This window comes from Oryctolagus cuniculus, chromosome 6 (assembly GCF_051225735.1).
Source record: "Oryctolagus cuniculus isolate XC-2025 breed Fujian yellow rabbit chromosome 6, ASM5122573v1, whole genome shotgun sequence".
Classification (NCBI taxonomy): domain Eukaryota; kingdom Metazoa; phylum Chordata; class Mammalia; order Lagomorpha; family Leporidae; genus Oryctolagus; species Oryctolagus cuniculus.
The window spans coordinates 41118033-41141586 of record NC_142872.1 but is presented as its reverse complement, the minus strand read 5'-3'; the positions used below and the strand labels follow the sequence as shown (position 1 = coordinate 41141586).

At 37.6% G+C, this 23554-nt stretch overlaps 1 long non-coding RNA gene across 6 annotated transcripts in view; it reads left to right on the top strand.

Moving 5' to 3' along the window:
• The window catches only part of LOC127490701 (uncharacterized), a 405434-nt gene that overhangs the window by 292273 nt on the left and 89607 nt on the right, over window positions 1–23554 (top strand). For 2 of the 6 annotated variants that reach the window (XR_016235411.1, XR_016235414.1), the window contains exon 5: window positions 12495–12822. The exons of the other annotated variants lie outside the window; for them this stretch is intronic. This is a non-coding gene — a long non-coding RNA (uncharacterized LOC127490701). Of the gene's footprint in view, window positions 1–12494; window positions 12823–23554 lie in introns of those variants that run through there. 6 annotated transcript variants of the gene reach the window in all.

Below are 23554 nucleotides of genomic sequence, written 5' to 3'. Positions count from 1 at the left end.
GGAATACATGTATCACTTAAGTGCTTTGTTTTAGGAATTGAAAGAAAAGTAAGATGGTTTATAGCCCAGGTGCTCAAAGTAGCTGGGAAAACAAGCCCTAACATATTAGGAAAGCATATGCTTAAGCATAAAAATATCCAGTAATGCATTACAGTGGTTCATAGAAGGTGAGTATCAGTGGAGGAGTCTTTGGAGAAAACAGAGAATTGGAATAAATGTTGAATGACAGATAGTATTTGAAAAAAATAAAGGAATAGACAAGTCATTTAAGCTCACAACTCTGATTCACAATTTGATCTCCATTTATGCATTTATCAAACAGTTAAGGCCAGTGCAGTCTGTTTTAAGGAAAAAGAGAGTTCCCCATGATTAGTAGAGAAGATAAGGTAGGAAATAAAATTGTGTTTATTGTGACTTAACACTGAAAAATATATGTCTTAGGATCTTCCTACAAGTTTGTAAACTTCTTTAAGAACAGGAATCATCTATTTCCCACCCCACCTCCACACCTTCTGCCTTTTTACCACATACAACATACGCAACACAGTGCCTTCTCTGTGGTACTCAACAATGTTTAGTAAATATATGTCTGGATGAATACTTGAGAAATCTGACTCTGATAGAATTATCCTGAGTTCATAGAATCTCACCTTATTTATATTACATTTGGAGACAGAGTTCTTGGCTAAGTATCAGCAAATGGCAGTGTTCAAAAATTTCCTTTAATTCCACTTGTTATTTACTTTGTTTTCTGATAGGTAGTTATGGTTTTTCCCTCTTCCAAACCCAATGCACTTGACAGTTATTTATTTGATCATCCATCATATGTTGTGCGTGAAATTGGCATCAAAGCAGAAAGAATGCAAACACATGAAGACCTGAGACCTATTGTTAGCTCTTGGTGACACTCGGCAAGCCTTATTTCTCCTCTGGAACTCATAACTAAATTTTAAGATGATGCCTGGATTTACTACTCCCTCAGATTATTTTCCAACTATTTGGGAGCACATTTGTCTTGTTTTAAAAGGGTTCCCTGTGCCATTTTTTCATGCCTTGCCCTGAATGTTTATCAGACCCTCAGCAGCTGTTCCACCCTGTGAAAAATGAAGTGAGTAGGTTTGACAGCTGTTTTCATGTTGCTTTGGGAAATGTGGGTTCACAGTATTGTATATAAATGGAATGTATTAATCACTCCCTATTCAAGTATTTACATCTTATAATCTACTTCATAGGTTTAAAGAAGGCAAAAAAAAGTTTTACTTGGCTGCAGACTCATAAAGATTATTAAATTTTAATTCTAATGGTTATTCAAAATAACAAGAGTAGTCATTCTGATGTACCCTTATTAAAAATACTTTGTTGGAGAGATAAAATTAAGGTGTAGATTTGAAGTCTGAGAAACTGAGCAGTGGATGTGCAAGGTGGGAAGTGAAAATCAAATCAAAATTCTTCAGTGTAATTAAAAGCAAAAAGGGAACTCACTGTTTGACATGGCTGAATAATCATGTCAGCTGGATTTGGGAGCTCAACTGTCATCATTGAGAGACCCTGTGTCTTTCCAGTCCTTAACTCTGCTAACTTTTCCAGGACCTCCATTTGTCAGCCTCATTGTCCCAGGAAAACCCTGGCCCCTCATACTAGCAAGGTTGCTTCCCTAAGGTTCAGATTTAAGAGGAATATGATCAGATATGATCCTGAGTTTAGTGGAAATAAGAACCCTGCTTGATAGTTGCTCATGTGAACCTCCTGGTCAGCTCAGGTTTGAAGTCTAGGTTGTATGACCTTCAATATGGCTCTGTTTGCAGGTCTAGTTAAAGTTCCCTCCCCATAGCTGGAGCATCTTAGCTACACCTCAGCAGACAGCATCCAACATGTAGAATAAAATCTCCAAATAAAGTCATACTCCAGTGGCATAGGAAGACACAAATGGCCAGCCATAAAATAAGAATAACAGGCTTCTGCTGTAATGCTTGAGCCCTGATGAAGTACGAAGGTTAGATCTGTGGTTTTCAGTAAATTCTTGCCCAACTTAACAATATTGCCTACAGAATCTCTAACAAAACCTACTTAGCACAGAGAATCTGTTTAGGTTGAAACATGAGTGTCCAGGGGCTGAAAATTAGACATTTTCTTTATCTATGTTGATATCCCCTAAGTTGCTTCTCTGAAGACCCAGGAGTCCTGAGGAGAACGTCTTGGAATCTGTTCAGCAGGATACAAAGACTCCATGTAATGAGGAATCTGTGACTGCTGTTTCACATACAAGTCACCTGTGATTGCAGTGGGATGTTTAGTTCTGCTCAATATCTATTTCTTGTTTAAATTTAAATGGGATGAATTTAGGCAGAGGTAGCACATTTAAGGCATTTGCATTTTCCAAAGCACATTCACTTACCTTTTGGTGTATTTTTATTGATTTCTTTTTTGGACAGTCAGAGTTAGACAATGAAAGAGAGAGACAGAGAGAAAGGTCTTCCCTCCATTGGTTCACCCCCCAAATGGCCACTGCGGCCTGCGCGCTGCACCAATCCGAAGCCAGGAGCCAGGTGCTTCCTCCTGGTCCCCCATGCGGGTGCAGGGCCCAAGGACTTGGACCATCCTCCACTGTACTCCCAGGCCACAGCAGAGAGCTGGACTGGAAGAGGAGCAACCGGGACAGAACCACGCATCGACTGAGACTAGAACCCGGGATGCCGGTGCCACAGGCAGAAGATTAGCCTAGTGAGCCCTGGCACCGGCCTATTGATTTCTTTTTAAAGATTTATTTATTTGAAAATCAGAATGAGTGAGTGAGAGAGGAGAAAAAGGGTTCTTCTGCCTATTGATTCATGCCCCACATAGCTACCACAGGCAGGGATGGGCCAGACTGACGCCAGGACTGGACATCCATCAGGTTTCCCACCTGGGCCATTCTCCATTGCCTTTCCAGGTGCATTAGCACAGAACTGCATCAGAAGCAGAGCAGCCAGGGCTCAGGTGGCAGCTTAGCTCACTGTGCCACAACACCAGCCTCCTTACATATGCTTTTATTTTATGACATCCCCCATGAGCTAGGTAGTGTGTTATTTTCATTTTTAAATATTTTGATATGTTTATATGGACAAAAAGGGAGAATAACCTAATAAACCCCTTTCTACTCACAAGCGCAAATCTTTGAAATTTTAGTATGTTATGTGCTCCAGTTTCTCCTTCCTTTTTAATAAAGAAAGCATTAGTTAGAATCTGCTATATTTTGTCCCTATTCAGTTTTGCCCCTCCTAGTCCAGAAGTTCAACACTATGTGGAAATAGAATATTTATAATTTCTGTGAATGTTTCATTTTCTTGTTACATATTTATATATTCATCAAATATAAATCTTGTTTTACATTTAATATAAATGGTATTGAACCATATACTCATATAGCAGCAAGTCACATGCCTTTTTATCTAGATGTCTTTCAGACTTACATAGATAGACACAGATGTAACTTGAAATTGAAATGATCAGTTTAGTCCAGTGATAGAATCACTAACTAGTGGGATGTTTAGGTATTTTTCGCTGTGGGTTTTGTTTTGTTTTGCTTTGTTTTCAGTGAATATTGATTATTTATTAGTAATAGTGGCAAAGTTTCAAATAGTGGCAATAGTTTCAAAAAGAACTATAACTCCCTTAGGTTTAAAAATGGCTGCCTTGGGGCCGGCGCCACTGCTCACTTCACTAATCCTCTGCCTGTGGCGCCAGCACCCCAGGTTCTAGTCCTGGTCGGGGCGCCGGATTCTGTCCCGGTTGCTCCTCTTCCAGGCCAGCTCTCTGCTGTGGCCATGTGGGGAGTGAACCAGTAGATGGAAGCTCTCTCTCTCTCCCTCTGTTTCTCCCTCTCTGTCTATAACTCAGATTTTGAAAAATATTTTTAAAAAATCCTTAAAAAGAAAAGAAAAACATCTAATGAGGGGATTGAACTGAGTGGAAAGGAAAAGCAATAGATTTTCTTAAGAAATGATAGTGTTATCAAAGTCTAAAGGATCAGTAGGAATTACTAGACAAAGAAGAGAAGGAAGCTAAATCTCTACACAGAGGTGTGTGAATGTCCTCTGATGATGAGAAGAAGCACAGCAATTACAGGAAACTAAGAAATACATTTTCTTACTTAATTTTGACAGCAATACTGGGTTCTAGGCATCATCATCTTTATTTTACAGTTGAATTGAGGCTCAGTGGGTTTAATTAATTCTCATAAACTCATCCGGTTAGGAAGCTGCAGGATCCAATAGAATCTGTCTAACTTTACAATGTGTACATTTACACCACAATGCTCCTACTCCACCTACACTGCCCCAGATGATTTCACAGGGAAATTCTACCGAAAGTTTAAAGATCACTACTCTCAGTGCTTGCTTTGGATTATAGACAAGAGAAGAAAATTTCCCCAGCTCATTTTTTTAGGACAAATTGTGGTCAATCTTGTTTTATATGTATATTTCCTTACTGAGTAATTTTCAATCAACTCTTGTTATGTCATTCCATGTATAAATATACCAGCATGTATCTAAAATATATAAATTCCTTTACAATTAGGTACAGTATTAGTATAATATTATCATTCATTAATATATATAAATAATTATTACAAGAATATTGTATTTTTCTATGCCAGTTGTTGTTGGTCCTGTATTTCCCCTGTATCTTTACTATTTTTTACAAAGTGTTCAAGATAAAGCCAACGTCTATATGTTGTAATTGATCACTATTGCTTTTGAATAGCCAATAGTTTTGGATGCTTTGTCTCATTCTTTTCCTTGAGTTTGTTAAATAATTTTGATGTTCATAGTTTTCTGTATACTTGGTTCTACTAATTGCACACTCTTCTCTCATTTTCTGTAATAGGTCAATATTTGCAGGCAATAATCTCCCTTTGTAAGTGTTATTGGATAGGTCCATCAAGAGGCACATAATGGCCACTTGGTTTGTCTGTTAGCTAGATCTGATTGGTAAATAGCTGAGAAATTATACACATAGGAAAGGAAAGACAAATGTTTCATTCTTTTCCTTTATTTACTGGTTTTCAAACTGGTAAACTTTGTTTTTGATCATCTTCTAATGCTGATGAGTACATTTTTCTCACCTGATAGTTTTATTATGAACTCATAAATTTAAACACATCAGATTTGTTTCAAGCCATTGTGACGATAATTTTTACTGCATAATGTATCATAATATCACTAGCTGGGCTCTTTTGATGTGACACTAATAGCAGTTTGCCAAAGTCAAACAAAAACCCAGAGATGAAAACTGGGAACACACATGCCATAGGCCAAGGTGGCTTCTGGTATTTCCCCAAAACAGAGGAAAGTTTGGCACTGTATTAGGACATGGAGATCTGTGCAAATTGTTTGAGCAATCTGCCAACTCTGATTGGTGAGTGGAAGTAGTTACTATGTAAAGCTGATTTTAAGGTTACAATTGGATGTTCCATTGACCTTTACTAAGAAGGAAAAATAGTCTTTTGTTTTTATTTGACAGAGTTAGAGAGAGAGAAAGGTCTTCCTTCCGTTGGTTCACCCCCAAATGCCTGCTACTGCTGGAGCTACCCTGATCCAAAGCCAGGAGCCAGGTGCTTCCTCCTGGTCTCCCATGTGGGTGAAGGGCCCAAGCACTTGGGCCATCCTCCACTGCTTTCCTGGGCCACAGAAGAGAGCTGGACTGGAAGAGAAGCAACTGGGACTAGAACCTGGCATCCATATGGGATGCTGGTGCTGCAGGCGGAGGATTACCCAATTGTGCCATGGTGCCAGCCCCAAAAAAGTCTTAAAGCAAATTGTTTTCTTGGGTTGGTCCAGCAAGGGAGTCCCTTCAACAACTATCTATGACCTGAATGTTTGCTTCCTAATGTCATCTAGATCTATTTTATGACAAGAATATTTGTATTTGGATGTTCATTTTCTGTAAAATCATAATTGCTTTCTGATATAAAAAAATTCTAGGATCTCTTGTGCACTTCCTATCTCAAACCTCGAATCAATGATTAATAGAGCATTCCCTCTTCCTTTTATTTATTTTATATAAAAATCTGCCCCCTCCTTCTGAAAGGCAGGGAGACAAAGAGACAAAGACAGGCAAGGAAAGGTCTGGCTCCTTCACCAAATGTCTGCAGTGGTCAGGACTGGATCAGGGCAAAACCAGGAGCTGGGAACTCAGTCAGGGTCTCCCAAGTGGGTGGCAGGGACCGAGAGTTGTCGCATAACCTGCTATCTCCCAATGTCTGGATTAATAGGAAGCTGGAATTGGAATCAAAGTTGGGATTAATCGTTTTATCAAATGCCCACCCCATGTCTTCTTCCGATTAGAACTCGCTAATTAGAGACTATGATGTATACTTTAAGGTGCTTATTACTAGTAGGTTAATATATCATTTCTAGGGCTTTTCATTGAACAAAACTTGGAAACAGCATTAATGAAAAAGAAAGAAAAGTATTCCTTAAATATAAACTATTTCCAATTCAAATTTAAAATTATGCACCTTTTACTTCTTTATTTTATATCTAATGCTGAAATTCTGTGTTCCTAGTGATACTCTTCATTCTGTCCTATAATTTATTTATAATCATATCAGAAGTATATTGCTAACAGTATTTTGATTAACAGTATGAGAAGCTGAAAGCTGATGAGAGTTTTTAGCCTCTTCCTTTGTCCTTCAGATTTTTACCTACAAACAGATGTACTGACAAATTACTATAGTTCAGATGCATTGAGTTTGCTCTATGTGTGCTTATATCACCAGTTTGATATAAGCTCAGAATACATTTAGTTCATGTTTGGAAATGAAAAAGAATAATTTTGCCTAATTCTATGAAATAAGAAGTGATATTCTCTCCTGGTGGTTAGAATATGTCCAGATGCAATGACCGCAATAAGGAAGTGGATCTGTGAGATGGGGTGTGGGGGGGTGGTCCTTGATCCAGAGCCCCATGTGTGCTTGGATAGACCCTGAGCTCTGGGTCTATGGCCTGTGACATCTGAATTATTTCCCCGGCAAGGCAAGGTGCTGCTTGTATTGTTCAGGATTTTTTGAATGCTCAAAACAGGAATTTGCTTTGCATGTTATAGAAAAGTAAGAAACAAGCAGAGCCAGAACAGAGCAAGTTAATTACAGCTTTGAACCTGACCTGTGTTTTCGTTGTTGACTTGGTCATAAAGTGAAGGGTCTTGGTATGATCTGTTAGGAATCCTCTTCCTGATGTTTATTCCTGTCGCTCCGCACTCCACTGAGTCTCATTCTCCATGTTTTGTGCATTACTTGCCTTATTCTCATGCCACAGCAGAGCAAAGAAAGTAGAAATTCTCAGACTCCTGTTCAAATCCTCAATTTGCCACTTAAATTTGCATATCTTGAAAAACTGTACATAACCTTTGTGCCTCAGTTTCCTTATGTATAAAATGCAGATAATAAAGTACTTACTGTAGCAGAATCTTGTGTGGATTAAGTGAGATGATGTATATAAAATGCTTAGCATGGGGTCTGCTACAGAATCAGCAATCCAAGTAATGTTGTCTTTCACTACAGAGATTGTTTCTGTCACTGTGTTAAAAGGATTAAAATTGGTGCAAACCAATTTTGTTGTTCTCATTTCTTTGTCATATTCTTGCCTGAAAACGGCAGGGACTTTGTGCCCTATAATTTTTTGTTCACTTCTACCCGTCAACCAAGACTTAGCTAAAGATAGCTCTCTAAACTTAGACTTTTTAAAAGAGAAGAAGGGAGAAAATGCATTTTTCTTTAATCTGAGCTAACTTGCTTCTATATTTTGAGTTCTCAGAACAGGGCCAGGAATGAAGACTGTGTGGTTTCTTCTTCTTCCCCCAAGATGGGCTCCATGGATTTTAGGGTAAATGAGGTGACAAAATGCAACGGCCTTCAGGTCCTAGATGATCTTGTTTACTTCCTTTGTCTATGCCATCCCATCTGTTTGTAAAATCAGGTAATTAAAAAGAATCTGAATTTCATTCCAGCCTTGAAAGTATGCTGCTCTATATTATATTTATTTAAACTCTCACCTTGATACATTTCATATGATCAATCCTATGGGTGATGTTGAGAGTGCAACAAAATTGTATTCTCTCCTCTCAAAATGACATAATTTCTATACTCCATAGGCTTTCCTTCCTGCCTCTAGGCTTCCAAAAGCCTGCAGTTAATTTTCAAAGAAAACAGTCATATCCTTCATTAGTCTTGGTTTTCTGATAGAGTAATACTGTGCTCCATATCCCAGTTACACTGTTAATTTTTTGCATTGCTCTCAGTTCATGTTATAGCTGTTTGACTTCAGGCCTCCATATTCTTGTTGTTAAGACTAAGAGTTTTTTTATGTTAGAAATATCACTTCTATGTTTCAGTTGCTTTGTAGCCATTTTAGAGAAATGATTTCTTTTGTGATGGGAAAAAAGAGGAATAGACATATAAATGTAAGTGATAATATTTTGCAGTACAGCTTTCAGTTATTGGTATTAAAACAGTTAAATATAACCCCAAGGCAATGATATTTTTATTAAGATTTATTTAATTTATTTGAAAAGCAGAGTAACAAAGAGGGAGGGACAGAAAGATCTTCCATCTGCTGGTTCAATCTTCAAATAGCCTCATTGTCAGGAGCTTGGCCAGACTGAATCGAGGGTCCTATAACTCCCTCTGAGTCACCTACATGAGTGGGTCTGCTGCCTTATGGGCACATTTGCAGGGAACTGGATAGGAAGCAGAGTGGGGAAGGACTCTGCAACCAACACTGTGGTATAGGATACCAACGTGGCAGGTGGTGGTTTAGCCCACTGTATCACAATGCTGACCCCAGGAGGGTAATGCTTGTTATTAACTATGTGTTTGCCACTGAAGTGAAAACAGGTAACACTGTAATATCTTATTTTTATCCACAGTTTTTGGATACTTTCCATCTTTCTGATAGTAAATGTTCTCTGCTGCTCAGAGACACATTGTTTTACTGAATCAAATAGATTACCGGACTCCATTCTTAGTGACTCTTTGGTAACAGAGATATGGGATATTTCAGATGATATGATGAGATTCTATTTGACTTCCAAAAAGTTACTATGAGCTCCAGAGTGGGCAAAGGGAGAATCACATTAGAATCCAAACCTTAGTGAAACAAAGTATGTGAAAATTAACAAGCAATATTTGTTCAATGTCATTCTATTGATCACTTTTGTTGGCAGTTTGGGCAGAATCTGTTAACTACATTTTCAGGTGACACTAAACACACTGTAGAAAAGTAGCTAAGAGCTGTACTTTGGAGTAATATCTACCTGGGGTAAAATTCCAGCTACTCCACTTACTATATGTGGTCAAGATAGAAAGCTATTGGAAGATAGGCTTCCATTCATCAAAAGGAGGCACTTTCTGGCAAAAGAAAGCTTATTTATTCTGCACCTGTGTTAATGGTGTCTAGAAACAAGGAGGAAACAGTGACTATCAAAAGTAATATGTATTCAAATCCAGTTGATAAAATGTAATTTGAATTTGCATATTATTTACTATGGTGATAATGGCAATGGACAGTGGATAATGGATGGTAATATTGACAGTGATACTCCTGTTCCACTCATCACTTGTCAAATAACATCTGAGATCTGGGTTTACTTCTGATTTGCCACTTTGGAGAGAGTTTGAGACAAGTGCAGTTGGATTCTAATGGGTAGGGAAGCAGGAGACAAGCCTTGGGGACTTTTGGAAGCCACATCATATGAAGACAGAATAAAGGAAATAGGGATGTTTGATGAGAACAAGGGTTACCTATCAGAATTTTAAGAGCATAACTTGAGTTGTCTGTCAGGTGAATGAGCAGTTCACCTTAAGTCTGCAGTTACTTCAGTTACCTGAGCATCAGTGATAGCTATGAAGTGGCCATACAATAGACTTTCCCTAGTGGATACTTGCGTTGAGATGAGATAATGTGTGTATTTAACACTGTCTGACAAATAGTATATGCTCAAGTAATAGCTAGTTACTGCTCTGTTCTTGTAGATACTATTAGTAATTAAAACTAGCCTATCAAGAAAGGATGTTGCAAGGGGAGGTTCCAAGATACTTGTCACCAAGGATTCTCCCCTTTGCAGGGAAAAGGGTTCTGGGAAAAAAAATTGAACATGATTGTGGAAGTGGTTGTCAGAACCTACAGTCCTGTCATTCTAGAAGTATCTTTGCTTTCTCATTCTCTAGGTACCTGAGATATATTTGCATTCCCACTGTGCTTAGTTCTTTGTGACCCCTTCTCAGTTGGGTATCTCTCCCAATACCTACTTAGGTGTTTTCTGGACCAGATTTACCACCTTCCCATCATATTTAGCACAACTGCTTAAACAGTGACAGGTCTAACTTTTTAATGGACTACTTTATGCTGTATTATTAGTGACTCATCATAGACCCTTTGATTATTATTTCCTTGGCATCATGGTAGCTGGCTCATTTTTTACAGTTGATAGGGCAAAGCTTATAATAGTGGCAGGCTCTGAAGACATGATGGATGGATAAAGGAATAAATTGATAGAATTTCATATGTGGGAGGATCTCATGTATATATGAAATCATTGGATCCCTAATTATTTACCTTTGCTATCTCTGCCAAGTAGCTGTTTACCTTCTGTTGGCTACCTCTTTTAACTGGAAGTTTTTTTTCCTTTGAACAAGTAAACTAGCATGGACTTGGAAAGTTTTACCATACATCAAATTAAATTGAAATTTCAGCTGATGAACTAGTGTACTGTCCCTTCTAACTGCATTTAATTTTTAACAAGTAACTCCTAGAAGCACAGTTTTTTAATAAGAGGAATTATATTTTGAGGGCAGAATTTCAGGCACTGGCAGGGAGAAAAATGCTAATTTCCTGCTTCACAAATTCAAGATTCTATTGTTACATAGTTGTGGAGGATACTGGATGACAGATGTTTGCAGAATTTCTGTGTTTCATTAAGAAATAGATTTTGCACATTAGTATGTATGTGGGAGAAGAGGTATAAACTATGATAGAACTAAATACGTAGTAGTGATGCTTCTTGGATATGAAAAGATTTTAAAAAAAACTACATTCCTTCTAGTTCCAAGAAATGCTTTAGAAGTTAATTATTGTATTTTTAAGTTAAACTTAGAGAACCATGAGAGTCAATTTATTTGAATCAAACATTAAAAAGGATATTTTTCTAAAGCAGCAATTAAGACTTAAATGTCATCATTTGATTTCTCCCTGGAAAGCATTTGTTTGCCATTCTATGACTGAGCAGTTAAATTGCCCACATCTGGAGATAAACCAAAGACAATGCTTTATCAAACCTCATTTTCAGAGGGCACATCTGCTTGTTGAGAAAAATAAAAATATAAAAAGACAACGAAAGTGAAATCAAAGAACCACAACTAATATGTGGGAGTGAGTGATAAACTGGTTACCATGGAGAGCTGTTGAATTAATTTGCATCCCACTTACTAGTGTATCCCTGTAGTATCATGGTACCTACTGACTGGGTAGAAAGTTGTAGAGGGAGAAATACCACCTCCTGCCAAGGCTCTAAGTAGTTTTGTTGACCTATGATCAGCCTATAATGATCTAATTCCATGACAGCTGTCTCTGCTGCTCTTACGCGTGAACCCTCCAAATGAGATTGACATTACATGATCCTACCCCCCTCTTAAGCCAAAATTGAATGTATACCTGACTTAAACCAGACCAAGTATATTTTCTTGCATTAGAATTTGGCATTTGGTTTTAAATATGTCTCAGTCTAAACGTGTTTATTTGAATGGATGAAATTTAAACTATGCAGCTTGGAAGAAGCTATGTATTGGCCAAGTGGTATAGGAATGAATGGGTACAAGATGAAAACAGATCAGTGCCACAGTTCTTACGGGCTTTCCAGCCTGTAGTTCTATAGCTTTGCCTATTCTTGGCTTACAAACAATTGCACAGCATCTCTTTTTATATCTCCATTACTTGGTTGAAGTATTTCAAGTCACTTTCTATAAGTTGGAAGTAAAATAAAGCAATTTAAAATGTCTAAAGATTGATGCCATTATCTTGGTTCTTCACCTGTTATGATAAAACTTTCCATAAAATTCAAATCAGAGAGTCCTTCAGTGATGAGGACATAGAGAAAAATGTGGTACAGTTATGATGAGGGCATAGAGAAGAATGTTACAATATTAATATTCTCTTCTTGGTTTTTCATCACTGCTTTCTACCTCAATACCACTTTTCTGGGGAAACAAAGCAATCAAAGTAGTTGGGCATGTCTCTAAGACAAGAGCAATTCTAGAACATTACACTCACAGTGATCTCATTTCAGTCTTGACTAAAATGCTACTGTTACTCTTAATAAATGGCTACCTCCATTTCTCTTAATATGGTAGTAGCAATTACCCCGTTAATTAGATGGAAGCTTCTCCCTGGCCTAGGAGGAGTGAGTTGTATTAATTTTGTGTTATTAGTAAAATTAATAATTCATTGATTAATTTTCAGGTCTTCTGTGGAATGAGAGGAGAGGCAGCAATGAGATTCCCTGAGTCAGGAAAGCCTAAGAAGATTGAATTTATCATAAAGTTTCCTGGCAGGACTACAAGGTTACAGAAACCGAAATGAACCAGTGCATTAGGGTGAAAGTGTTGATTTCATAGAGACTACTCACTATTCTTCATAATGGAATATTCTTTGATTTGCTGTATTCTCGGCTTTACTATGTTTAGCTTGAGCTGAGGTCATATTTCTGTTACTGAAATTGTGTATGGAAATTACTCACTTACATTTTAATTCAGCCTTTCTGCCCCACCACACACACACATACACACTCACAGATATATATTTACATATATTTAGTTTCTATTTAGTGTCATACATGTAATGTTGGTCTATTAATTTTGTAGTTTAAAAATTTAGGCCATTACATTTGATTTCACTGCAGTTACAGGGATGGTATTTGAAAATGGCTTGAAATTAGAAAATGTCCTATCATTGAATAAGCAGTAGATAACAATATCATGAAGCTGCAAACAGGGCTTCAGGTTTCTAGTTTTGTACTTAAGAATTGACAGAAGTTTCTACTCCATCATAGCAATAAGTGTAAACATGAGTAAGTTGAAAACTCAATAACTCTTCTTAGTTGCATCAGAGAAGTGAGGTCAGGAAATGAACTGGATTAGACAAACAGGTAGATATAGAGAATTGCAGATCACCAGAAGGTGGACCTCCGTGGGAACAAGTGATGGTGTAGGTAAACCTACGCAGCAGTTAACTAATTTCTGGAGATTCAGTATGGGTAAGTCTGAGAGTTAAAAATTCCAGGGGCACTAGTCATGGGGTACACCCCTGTGAGTTTTCCCCTAGAATCTCTACCAGGTCCTCACAGAGAATATTCTAGAAAAGTCTCCCCATGTTTCAGGGGAACAAAAGAAAGAAAGTAACCATGTGGAAATACACCATGGCATTCTGTTACTCTTAAAAAGGCCTACCCTCAGGAGAAACGTTTTTACCAGAGTGTAACCTAGGAATTTTATCAGAGCCTGATCTTCTTAGGGGAGGGAAATAACAAATTCCATCTCACTCCAATCTGCTACGTGGGAGAAAGGAAACAGACAACTCCAATGCCTTCCAGCCCCATCATATCCAACCTGAGAGGAGAGGGCAAACCTGAGGACCACCGGTGCAGTTTACCAGTGCAGGGACCCAGGTTCACCAGAAACTGAGACATCATCATTGGACCATAGAACAGTGCGTTCCCACCAGGATCTATATGAGCACCCCTTTGAATGCTGGGTGTTCCACTTCCTATCCAACTCCCTAGTAGTGTGCCTGAGAAAGGAGCAAAAGATGGCCCAAGTACTTAGGTCTCTGCCACCCTTGTGGGAGACCCAGATGGAGTTCTTGACTCCTGGCTTTAGCCTGACCCAGTCCCAGTCATTGTAGCCATTTGGGGAGTGAACCAGCATAGGAAGTTCTCTTTGTCTGTATTTTTTTTAATACTACCTTTCAAATAAATAGATCTTCCTTTAAAAAAGAAATTCACTGGAAAACTACAAGGAATATTAAGGGACAAGAAACACTCTTCATAGAAATTCAACAAGCATCAGAACCAGAATTAGATGTGGCAGAGATGGTAGAATTAGCAGAATTGTTACTGATGAAAATGACTAGGAATACTGTTCTGTTGACTTTAATAGGAAATGGAGGCAACATGGAACAGATGGATAATGTAATCAAACCAATAATGAATCAGAATCAAACATTACACATCAAAAACGCTAACAAAAATAAAGATCTTTGAGCTCATTAGTAGACTGGACACACAATAGAAAAGAGTCTCTGAACTTGAAGATAGGATTGTAGGAATATACAAAACTGAAAAGCAGAGAGAATAACAAGATTGGAACAAAAAAGTGTAATGTCCACATAGAGTGAGATGATTACAAATATAAAAGGTATAAATTTTGGTTTAATGGGAATTAAAGTAGCAGTAAAAAGAGACAAAAGGACAGAAACAATAGTTGAAGCAATACTGACTGGTAACTTTCCTGTCAAATCAGTGTCAAAATAGTGTTAGGAAAATGCGACATTAAACCTGAAACCCACACACAGAGGGCAGCAAGCAGACTAAATGCCAAAAAATTATACCCAGGTATAAAATATCCTAACTTCAGAATGTTGAAATTGAAAAAAAGCCAGAGATGGGAAATAAACATCTTACTTTAGAGGGGCATGAATAAGAGTAAAATCTTTTTTCTCATAAACCGCCTGGACAAGAATGGGGTGGAATGGGATGTTGAAAGCACTGAGAGAAAAACAAAACAGAATCGTCAACTTAGAGCTCTGTAGCCTCCAAAATTCTTGAAAAATGAAGAAAAAACAGACATTTTCCCAAGTAAAAATTCAGAGAATTGATCCCAGGGAATGTTTCTTGCAAGAGGTGATAAAACATCTTCAGAGATAGGCAGTCTTATCTGCCCCAAACTTTGATCTACGCAAGAAGTAAGCTCATCAGAGAATGAATGTGAATGTAAAATAAAAACTTTTCATTGTCTTCTACTTAATTGACACAACTGATACACAAAAGTCAACTATTTTCCTAAATATTAGCAGTGAAGAAGCAGAATTTGCAGCTAAAAAATATTACCAGCCACACTGACATGCTTGGATGTAACAAAATATGCATATGAACTATATGCAAGGGATTGGCTTTGTGGCACAGTGGGTTAAGCCACTACAAGAAACACTGCATTCCATATCTAAGTGCCAATTTGAGTTACAGATGCTCTGCACCCATCCAGTTCCCTGCTAATGTACCTGACAAGCAGCAGATGATGACTGAACTGTTGAGTTCCTGCCACCTGTGTGGGTGACCTGGATATAGATTTCCTGGATGCTGGCTTCAGTTGTGGTCATTTGGGGAATGAACCAGTCTGTCTCTCTGTCTTTTCCATCATGCCTCTTTCCAAATAAATACTGAATCTTAAAAGAAGTACTTGAGGAAAACTAAATAACTCTGTTATAAAGAACTAAATTAATGGATATTTCATCTTCCTGAATAAGAAGATTAATATTTTCAAGATATTATTTCTTCTCAACTTTTTGGCTACAAGCTCAATGCAAGCCATATCAAAATCTCAAAAATTGCTCTGTTGACTTGGACAAATTGATTCTAAGGTTTTTATGGTGAAATAAAGTACCCAGAATATCCAGCACAATAGTGAAAGAGAATGAAGTTGGAGGACTGACAGTATTTGCTAGATTAATTATAAAGCATCAGTAATCAAGACAGTGTAGTGGTGACAAAGGTCATTAGAATTAAATAGCCCTGAAATAAATGCACATAAATATATTTCTTTGAATAGTGAGGAATTGCAATGGAGCAAAGATAATCTCAACAAGTTCTGGAACAACTGGATTTCTACCTGCAAAAAAAAGTAACCTGAAGACAGACCTTACATTTTTCACAAAAGTTAACTCAAAATGTGTCCTAGACTACATGTAAAATACAAAGCTATAAAAATTGTAGAATATCTCATAGGATAAAACCTATATGATGGGTATAACAATGACTTTTAAGATACAGTATCAAAGGCATGATCCATGAAAGAATTTATATTTGACTTAATTAAAATTAAAAACTTTGGCTTTCAGAGTTTTAAGAGAATTAGAAGACAGGCCACAGACTGGGGAAAATATTTCCAAAGGAATATCTGATAAAAGGCTGTTATCTGAAATAGATGAGCAAACTTGATAGGATAATTAGAAAATGAATAGCTTATGTGCAAAAGCAATGAACAGACACCTCCCTACAGAAAATATGAAAATGGCAAGTAAGCATATGAAAAAATGTTTTGCATATGTTATCAAGGAATGGAAAATTAAAAACAACTATATGATACCACTGCCTACCTGTTAGAGTTGGTAACATCCAGAACACTGACAGCATCGAATGCTATCAAGAATGTGGAGCTACAGAAATTCTGATTTATGGACAATGGGAATGAAAAATGGTACAGTTATTTTCTAATCAAATCTAGCGGTTTATTACAAAGGTAAGCATCCTTTAGCATATGATTTAGTAATCACAATCCTTGAATTGCAGATTTATTCATATTTGCCAAAAAATAGGAGTTAAAATGCCTTTCATTAGAGAATACATACTTCAACACTGGTACTACTCATAAAGTAGAATACTGTTCAGATATAAAAAGATAGGAGCGACCAAGCCATGAAAAGACACATGAGAAACTTAAATGCATATTCTCAAGTAGAAGCTTATTACTATATAGTTTCTACTGTATGAGAGTCTGAAAAATCCAAACTATAAAGATATCTTTGGTTGCCAGTGAGTGTGGGAGACAAAAGGATAAGAAAGCAAAGATAACATACTTAAGGGACAGTGAAACTATCATATGGTAATACAGTGGTGTGGATATGTCATTTGACATTTATCCAAAACCATAGAAAGAGTAACATTAAAAATAAACCTAATATAAGCTATGGACTGAGAATGATAATGATGGGTCATTAGAGATTCATTAATTTTATTGATTGGACCCCTGCATTGCAGAATGTCAGTGGTCCAAGTTTATACATGTGTGGAGATGAGGTTTTATGGGAATTCTGTTTTCCACTCTGTTGTGAATGCAATGTTGCTTTAAAAAATTAAATTTGAAAATGCTAGACACCTGATAGAATATTCAAGATAGAATCTGCCTTTATAGCTTTGATATATTACAAGACTTTTATTATTAGGTACAAATAACATAAGCCCATTGTATCTTTCATATTAATATGTCTTCTAATGAAAAAGATTGAAGTTTCTTTCCCAAATCTTCATTCATCCTTCACACGGAAGGCTTCTCAACTTTTCTGTAAATTCTTATGGAGTCTCAGAGAAACTAATAAGTCATAGTGGTTAAGAGCATGGCCTTCAAATTTTAGTGGTGGTATTTCACATGTGGCCTCGGATACGTAATGAAACTTCCAATATCTCCTTTATCCTCTTCAGTAAAATGGACTGTATCATAGAGCTCACTTCCTAGGCTTGTTGTCAGCATTAAGGAGCTGATACATACTAAATGCGTTCATGGTGGTTGACACATGTGAGTGTTCTCTTCATAATAACTCTTTTTTTTTTAATTTTTTTTGACAGGTAGAGTTATAGACAGTGAGAGGGAAAGACAGAGAGAAAGGTCTTCCTTCCATTGGTTCACTCCCCAAATGGCTGCTATGGCTGATCTGAAGCCAGGAGCCAGGTGCTTTTTCCAGGTCTCCCTTACGGGTGCAGGGGCCCAAGCACTTGGGCCATCCTCCACTGACCTCCCGGGCCATAGCAGAGAGCTGGACTGGAAGAGGAGCAGCCAGGACTAGAACCTGGCACCCATATGGGATGCTGGTGCTGCAAGGGGGAGGATTAACCAAGTGAGCCACAGCACTGCCCCCCCCCCCCGCCATGTTAACTCTTTAGCCAGTCTATTAAATCAACCATTTAATCCTGTCTTATTCAGAACATCAAATCTAAAGTTAGATCATCATGCGGTGTTGCTACAGGCAAGTTTCCAACTGCTGGCACCTCAAACTCAGGAGTGCTCATTGTAACCAAGATCTTTTCTACTACTATACCGTAAATATGCTTATAAGGGTCACCAGTGGCTTCCCTTTCTGCATTGCTAAATACAAGAGAGTTAATTCTAGGTTGGTACCTTTTTTGATCTAGTAGTAGGATTGACCATGATTGATCATACACTTGTCTGAATGGCTTTTTAATTTGCCTTCTAGAACATTGGCCTTTTTTGAATTTCCTCTCTTGCTAATTCTCCATTCAGCCAAAATTTTCTTTCCTTGCTGCTTCTCCTTCTCCATGATCCTGATACCCCAAGGGTTCAATTCTTGGTCCCCTAGCTCCATGTTTTTCATCCAACCTCAAGGCTTCTCATACCTTCCATATGCTCTAGCTCTAAATTCTTGAGTGAACTCAGAGTTCTATGTCCATCTACCTTTAGCCCAAGATGAAATTCCTATCTTCTCTAATATTTTTCCTAACTTTTCCATGCCAATTGAAGGGAATATATCCTGTGTGGTATTGAGTAAAAGGAATCTTTCAGTAACTTCCCCTCTTTCTTTCTTGTCGCTTATGTTTCATTCATCAGGAAATCGCCCATCTTTAAAGTGTATCTAACATCGGAATATTTTTCTCACCATATTGCTGATATTCCCCTTGTGATAGCTACCAGAATCTGCAAGAGGCTCCCGTGCCTGTTTCAGAGTCTGATCTACTTATATTGCACTCAATGCAGTAGCCAGAGAAGTTCTTTAAAATTAATTCGTATTATGTTTCTCTAGTGCTTCCACTTCTCATGACATTTGATGTGAAGTCAAAGTTCCTATAAGACTGTAAGTCACTAAATAGTTATCCCCTAACCCGTAATCTGTTGATATCCCTTTCTCTGCCTTGTTCTCTGTCCTTTAGCCTTGTTGCCCGCTTAGTTATCTTTGATAATTCTAGTCATAATCTTGCTTTAAGACATTTAACTGTTTTCCACCCAAAAAGATACTGACATGGTAATATCCCTTGTTTCCTTCAGGACTTTGTTTTTATGCCCTAATCTCCACAATACCAACTGATCTCCATTTTTATTTACTACAACACTCCATCCATAATAGCCCTTATTCTCTCTTCTTGTTTCTTTTACGCAAAGCGTTTATCAATTTCTAACAGGATAGGTATTTCTTTATTATGTTCATGGCTGTTGTCTCTCACAGGTATGTGTACACTGGAATGCAGCTTCGTTGATGTCAGGAAGGTTTTCTTCCTCCTCTGATTTAGTCTAAGCTCCAAGAACATGGTTTGGTACATAGTGCTCAAAAATATTCCTGATTATGTCACTGACTCATCAAAAACCCACTACTCAGTGTAAATTTAGCCTCCAGTTGAGCATTGAAGGGTTCTTCAACATTTTGCTGCTAGGTCCCCTATTTCTCCACTCACTGAATAAACTTCTAATAGGTGGTAAATGTTAACAAAAGAGAATTTCGTATTGAGCCAGACACCAGGAATCCATGAATGTATTAGACTTTGTCCTAAAGGGACTTGGGATCAGGGAGGAGGAACACTGAATAAGCAATTCCTTATGTCCCCTGTCACTCTGTGTGTCGGGGGTGGCAGGGATGGGGGGAGCTGCTGGAGAGGAAGGGTTTACAAAAATACTTTGAACAGGTAGGTAGGTGAATTCAGAGGAATTGATCAGAAGAGTGAAAGAAAAATACTGGGATTCAAGCATGGGAAAGACAACCATTAAAATCCAGTGGTCATGCCCTGGATTTTCATGTGTTTGGGGCCTGGAATTCAAACTCCATTGCAGTATGAGGAAGGCTGGTTGAGGCAGACGGGGATTAGGAGCTCGAGGGTCTTACAAGCCACATTATCAAGTTCAAGCATGGAAATGTGAGCCATTCATGGCTAGATATTGCCCATTTTAATGAATTCCAAAGACATCCTTGCCACAGTTGCAGTTATATATCTATCAGCTGCTAATATTCTGCTAAAATGTGGGAGGGAGTTAGTTTCTTTTCCCCATTCTTCAATTTGTCAAATGCACATATACAATCTGGCATCAACATCTGTTACTGGTATCCCAAAGGAGAGGCTCCTTGTGTTCCCACATTTCAGAATTATTTGCATATGACAGTGTTTTTTTCCTTTTCCTTTGAAGCTCCACTCCAACTCCACAATGTCATAGTGTTCCTATTGTCTGTGAGTTTTGTCATCCATTACTTGCTCTGTCTTTACTGCCCAAACCATTGCCTTTCTCTCATCTTCTAGTTAACCCACTCTCATTGCCTACAGAGTAGTACATTGGCTAGGCGTGGAGATGATTTGTGTTATCAAGGCTCCAAGAAACCAGTTTCTTTCTCATTTATTTATTTCATAGTCATACTAATGACATTCTGTGTAATAGATATGAGTGTGGCTAGCAAACTGCAGAAAGATGAACCACAGAAAATTGGGAAGGATAGACAAACTGTAACAGTTTATCAAAAGGGAAGAGCTAGCATCTCATTTTTTAAAAAGAATAAAAAACTGCATTTGTATATATTATTTTTTTAAAAAAGTTTTACAAGGAGTTTTCTTTCAAAACAGGAAAGGAGCAATGTTTATAAGTGAAGAAATATATAAATGGTATAAGTCAGAGAGATAGCTGAATACTTAGGAAGGTGGGTTGGAAATAGCCTTAAAAGCTAACGTGATTTTTGAGTTCATGGAGAAAGTATGAGAGGAAAAGAAGCAAGTAGAAGCTGCATTCTTTGTTCAAAGAACTGGAACAAATGAAGGGTTCACCTTTGATCTCCTTAGCAATGTGAATGTGTGTCTTCAAAGAAATGCATTGTTTCAAGCATGGCATAAAATTTTAAAGGTTCTCAGAAACACCATTGTTCTCCTGTTACCAGTAGAATTGGTTGCTTTCACATTCAGCAAACATTCATTACAGTAAATTGTATACAAAGCATAGTACAAAACAGTTTCAAAAGTATCTTAATGTTATAAAAACCCTATGAGGCAGGTGTTTGGTCAATTATTCTCTTTACTTCTCCTTTTACTTTGTTTCCAATCTGCATAGTTTACCTCTTGGCTATCAACCCCTGAGTCACTGATATAAAAATTGCAAGGTATCTCTACCTGCAAGTGAGTTCACATTCCACCAGGAGGCCAGGTTACACGACTGGTGTCAAAGTATTTTCTATATGTTTGGGGAAGAAAATATCCTAAACTGGGGAAAATGGAAACAATTTAGGAACATGTTTGTTGTGTTTCTCATGTTTCTACAAATTTTTCCTGCATGGATCCATTTCATTCCTTATGTTTATATTCTCCCAATAGATTATACTGGGCAAGGAAGTTCCTTGGCGGCATGAGGGAATTGTGATACTCTGCTTCTGTGAGATGCATAGCGCTGGGCTGTGCCTGAATGCCTGTTGATTGAATTAGAGAATAAATGTATATATACTTGAAAAGAATGAAATACCCTAACATTTCAGAACTTACAATTTACCTCTCCAAATGGTCTTTTGTGTTGGAGTCTGGGGCACAAAACCGATGCGATAATTAAAACTCTGCTTGGACTAACTGCATTCCATATTGAGTTCGTGGGTTGAAGTCCTAGATGTGTTTCTCAGTCAAGCTTCTTATTAATGCCTATTCTGGGAGACTACAACTGATGGCTTATGTAGTTAGCTGAGTCTGCCACCCATGTCGGAGACCTGGATTGAGCTGTTTGCTTTGCCTCGGCCCAAACCCAGCTTTTGCAGGTGTTTGTAGAGCAAGGCAGTGGGTAGAGCAAGGTAGTGGGATCTGTCTGCCTTTGCTCCTTGTCTGTATCTCTGCTTTTCAAATAAATAAAAATTCTAAGAATATGAATGACCTGTGAGGATTGTCCTAGATATTCCTGACTTGTTATTATTTTTTAAGGTTTATTCATTTACTTGAAAGGTGGAGTTATGGATAGAGAGAGAGGAGAGAGACAGAGAGAGATCGTCCATCTACTGTTCACTCCCCAAATGGCAACAACAGCCAGGATTGAGCAGTGAGCCAGGAGCTTCTTTGGGGTCTCCTGTGTGGATACAGGAACCCAAGCACTTGGGCCGTCTTCCACTGCTTTCCCAGGCCATAGCAGAGAGCTGAATCAGAAGCAGAACATCCAGGACTTGAACCAGTGCCCATATGGGATGCCGTGCTGGCCCTTGTTATTATTTTTTAATGTGGAGAAACACTACTTTAAATGGATTAGACTTTTTTTTTTTAAGTACCTTCATGCAGTAAAGTCTATAAAATTGATAGCACCAATTATAAATCCAATGATGGTAAAAATGATACTGATTAAAAAAAAGACATTAGAAGATTAGCCTTTTAATTTTAGTCCTGACAGTAACATGCTGTGTGACCTGAGTGAGTTCGCTTCTATTTCTGAGTCTTAGTTACCTTAGCTGTAAAATGAAAAGAATATGTTAGAACATTCCTTCTGTTTCTAGTCAAGTACCACCTAACTCAGCAACTCTGAGTGCTAATTACACATTAGAATGGCCAGGAAGCTTTCAATTAAAAACAAAACAAGTAGAAAGCAAAGACAAGACATTCAGGCTCTTTGTCCACATATTTTGATTCCATTGTGTTTGAAGTGGTGGCTGGGATTCATGTACATCATACATGTATGATTTAAATAGCACCCCGGTTATTATAATGTGCATCCAGACTTAATATTAAATGAAAAAAAAAATGGATATATACTTCAATAAAGTATAGGGGCAAAGTCCAAGTATTCCAAGATGAAATTCTCCATTGCTTTGTCATGCTTTACCTTAAAAGCAGCCTCTGGTTTTAATTTTACTGAAAAAATATAGTGTGACTGTTTTACTGTAAAATTTTTATTTTTCAATTTCTCACTAATTAATATAATTGCTCTTCAAGGATAATGTGCTAAAAACATTTGTTTTGCATATCATTTTGTATGCCACTGGAGATATACACTCCAGACTAAGAAATATGGAGCTTGAAAATCTTTGAAATAATTTCAACTTAAATACCTATTTTGCAATTTTTGGAGCTGGATACATATTGCCCAATTCTAAATGTGTGGTTTCCACTCTCTGGATCTCACATTAAAAAAAAAAAAAATAACACAGTGCCTATGCCTACACAGTGAAATGAGGCATTGAGAAATTCTGTTAATTAGTGTCTAATTAACTCTGAGCTTCTGGCAGATAAAATAATGTTGATTTTTATTGCACTAGCTATCATACTTAAGAGACTGGCTCTATAGAAGGAGGCAGTTCTATAAAAGGATCAGCAGACATGATGGAATCCAAGTGTGTTCACAGTCTCTTCCCAGCTCCTATCACCCCTCTTTTGAAGAATAGTTTGCCTTTCCATACTGAATCTGAAAGTTTTATAATATGGAAGCAAGTGAATAGGCTAAGAAAGAGAAAGTCAAAAATGAGGAGAAATAGATGAATGGTTTAATAAAATATGGTAGGTTCAGTGACGTGATATACAGGGAAAATAA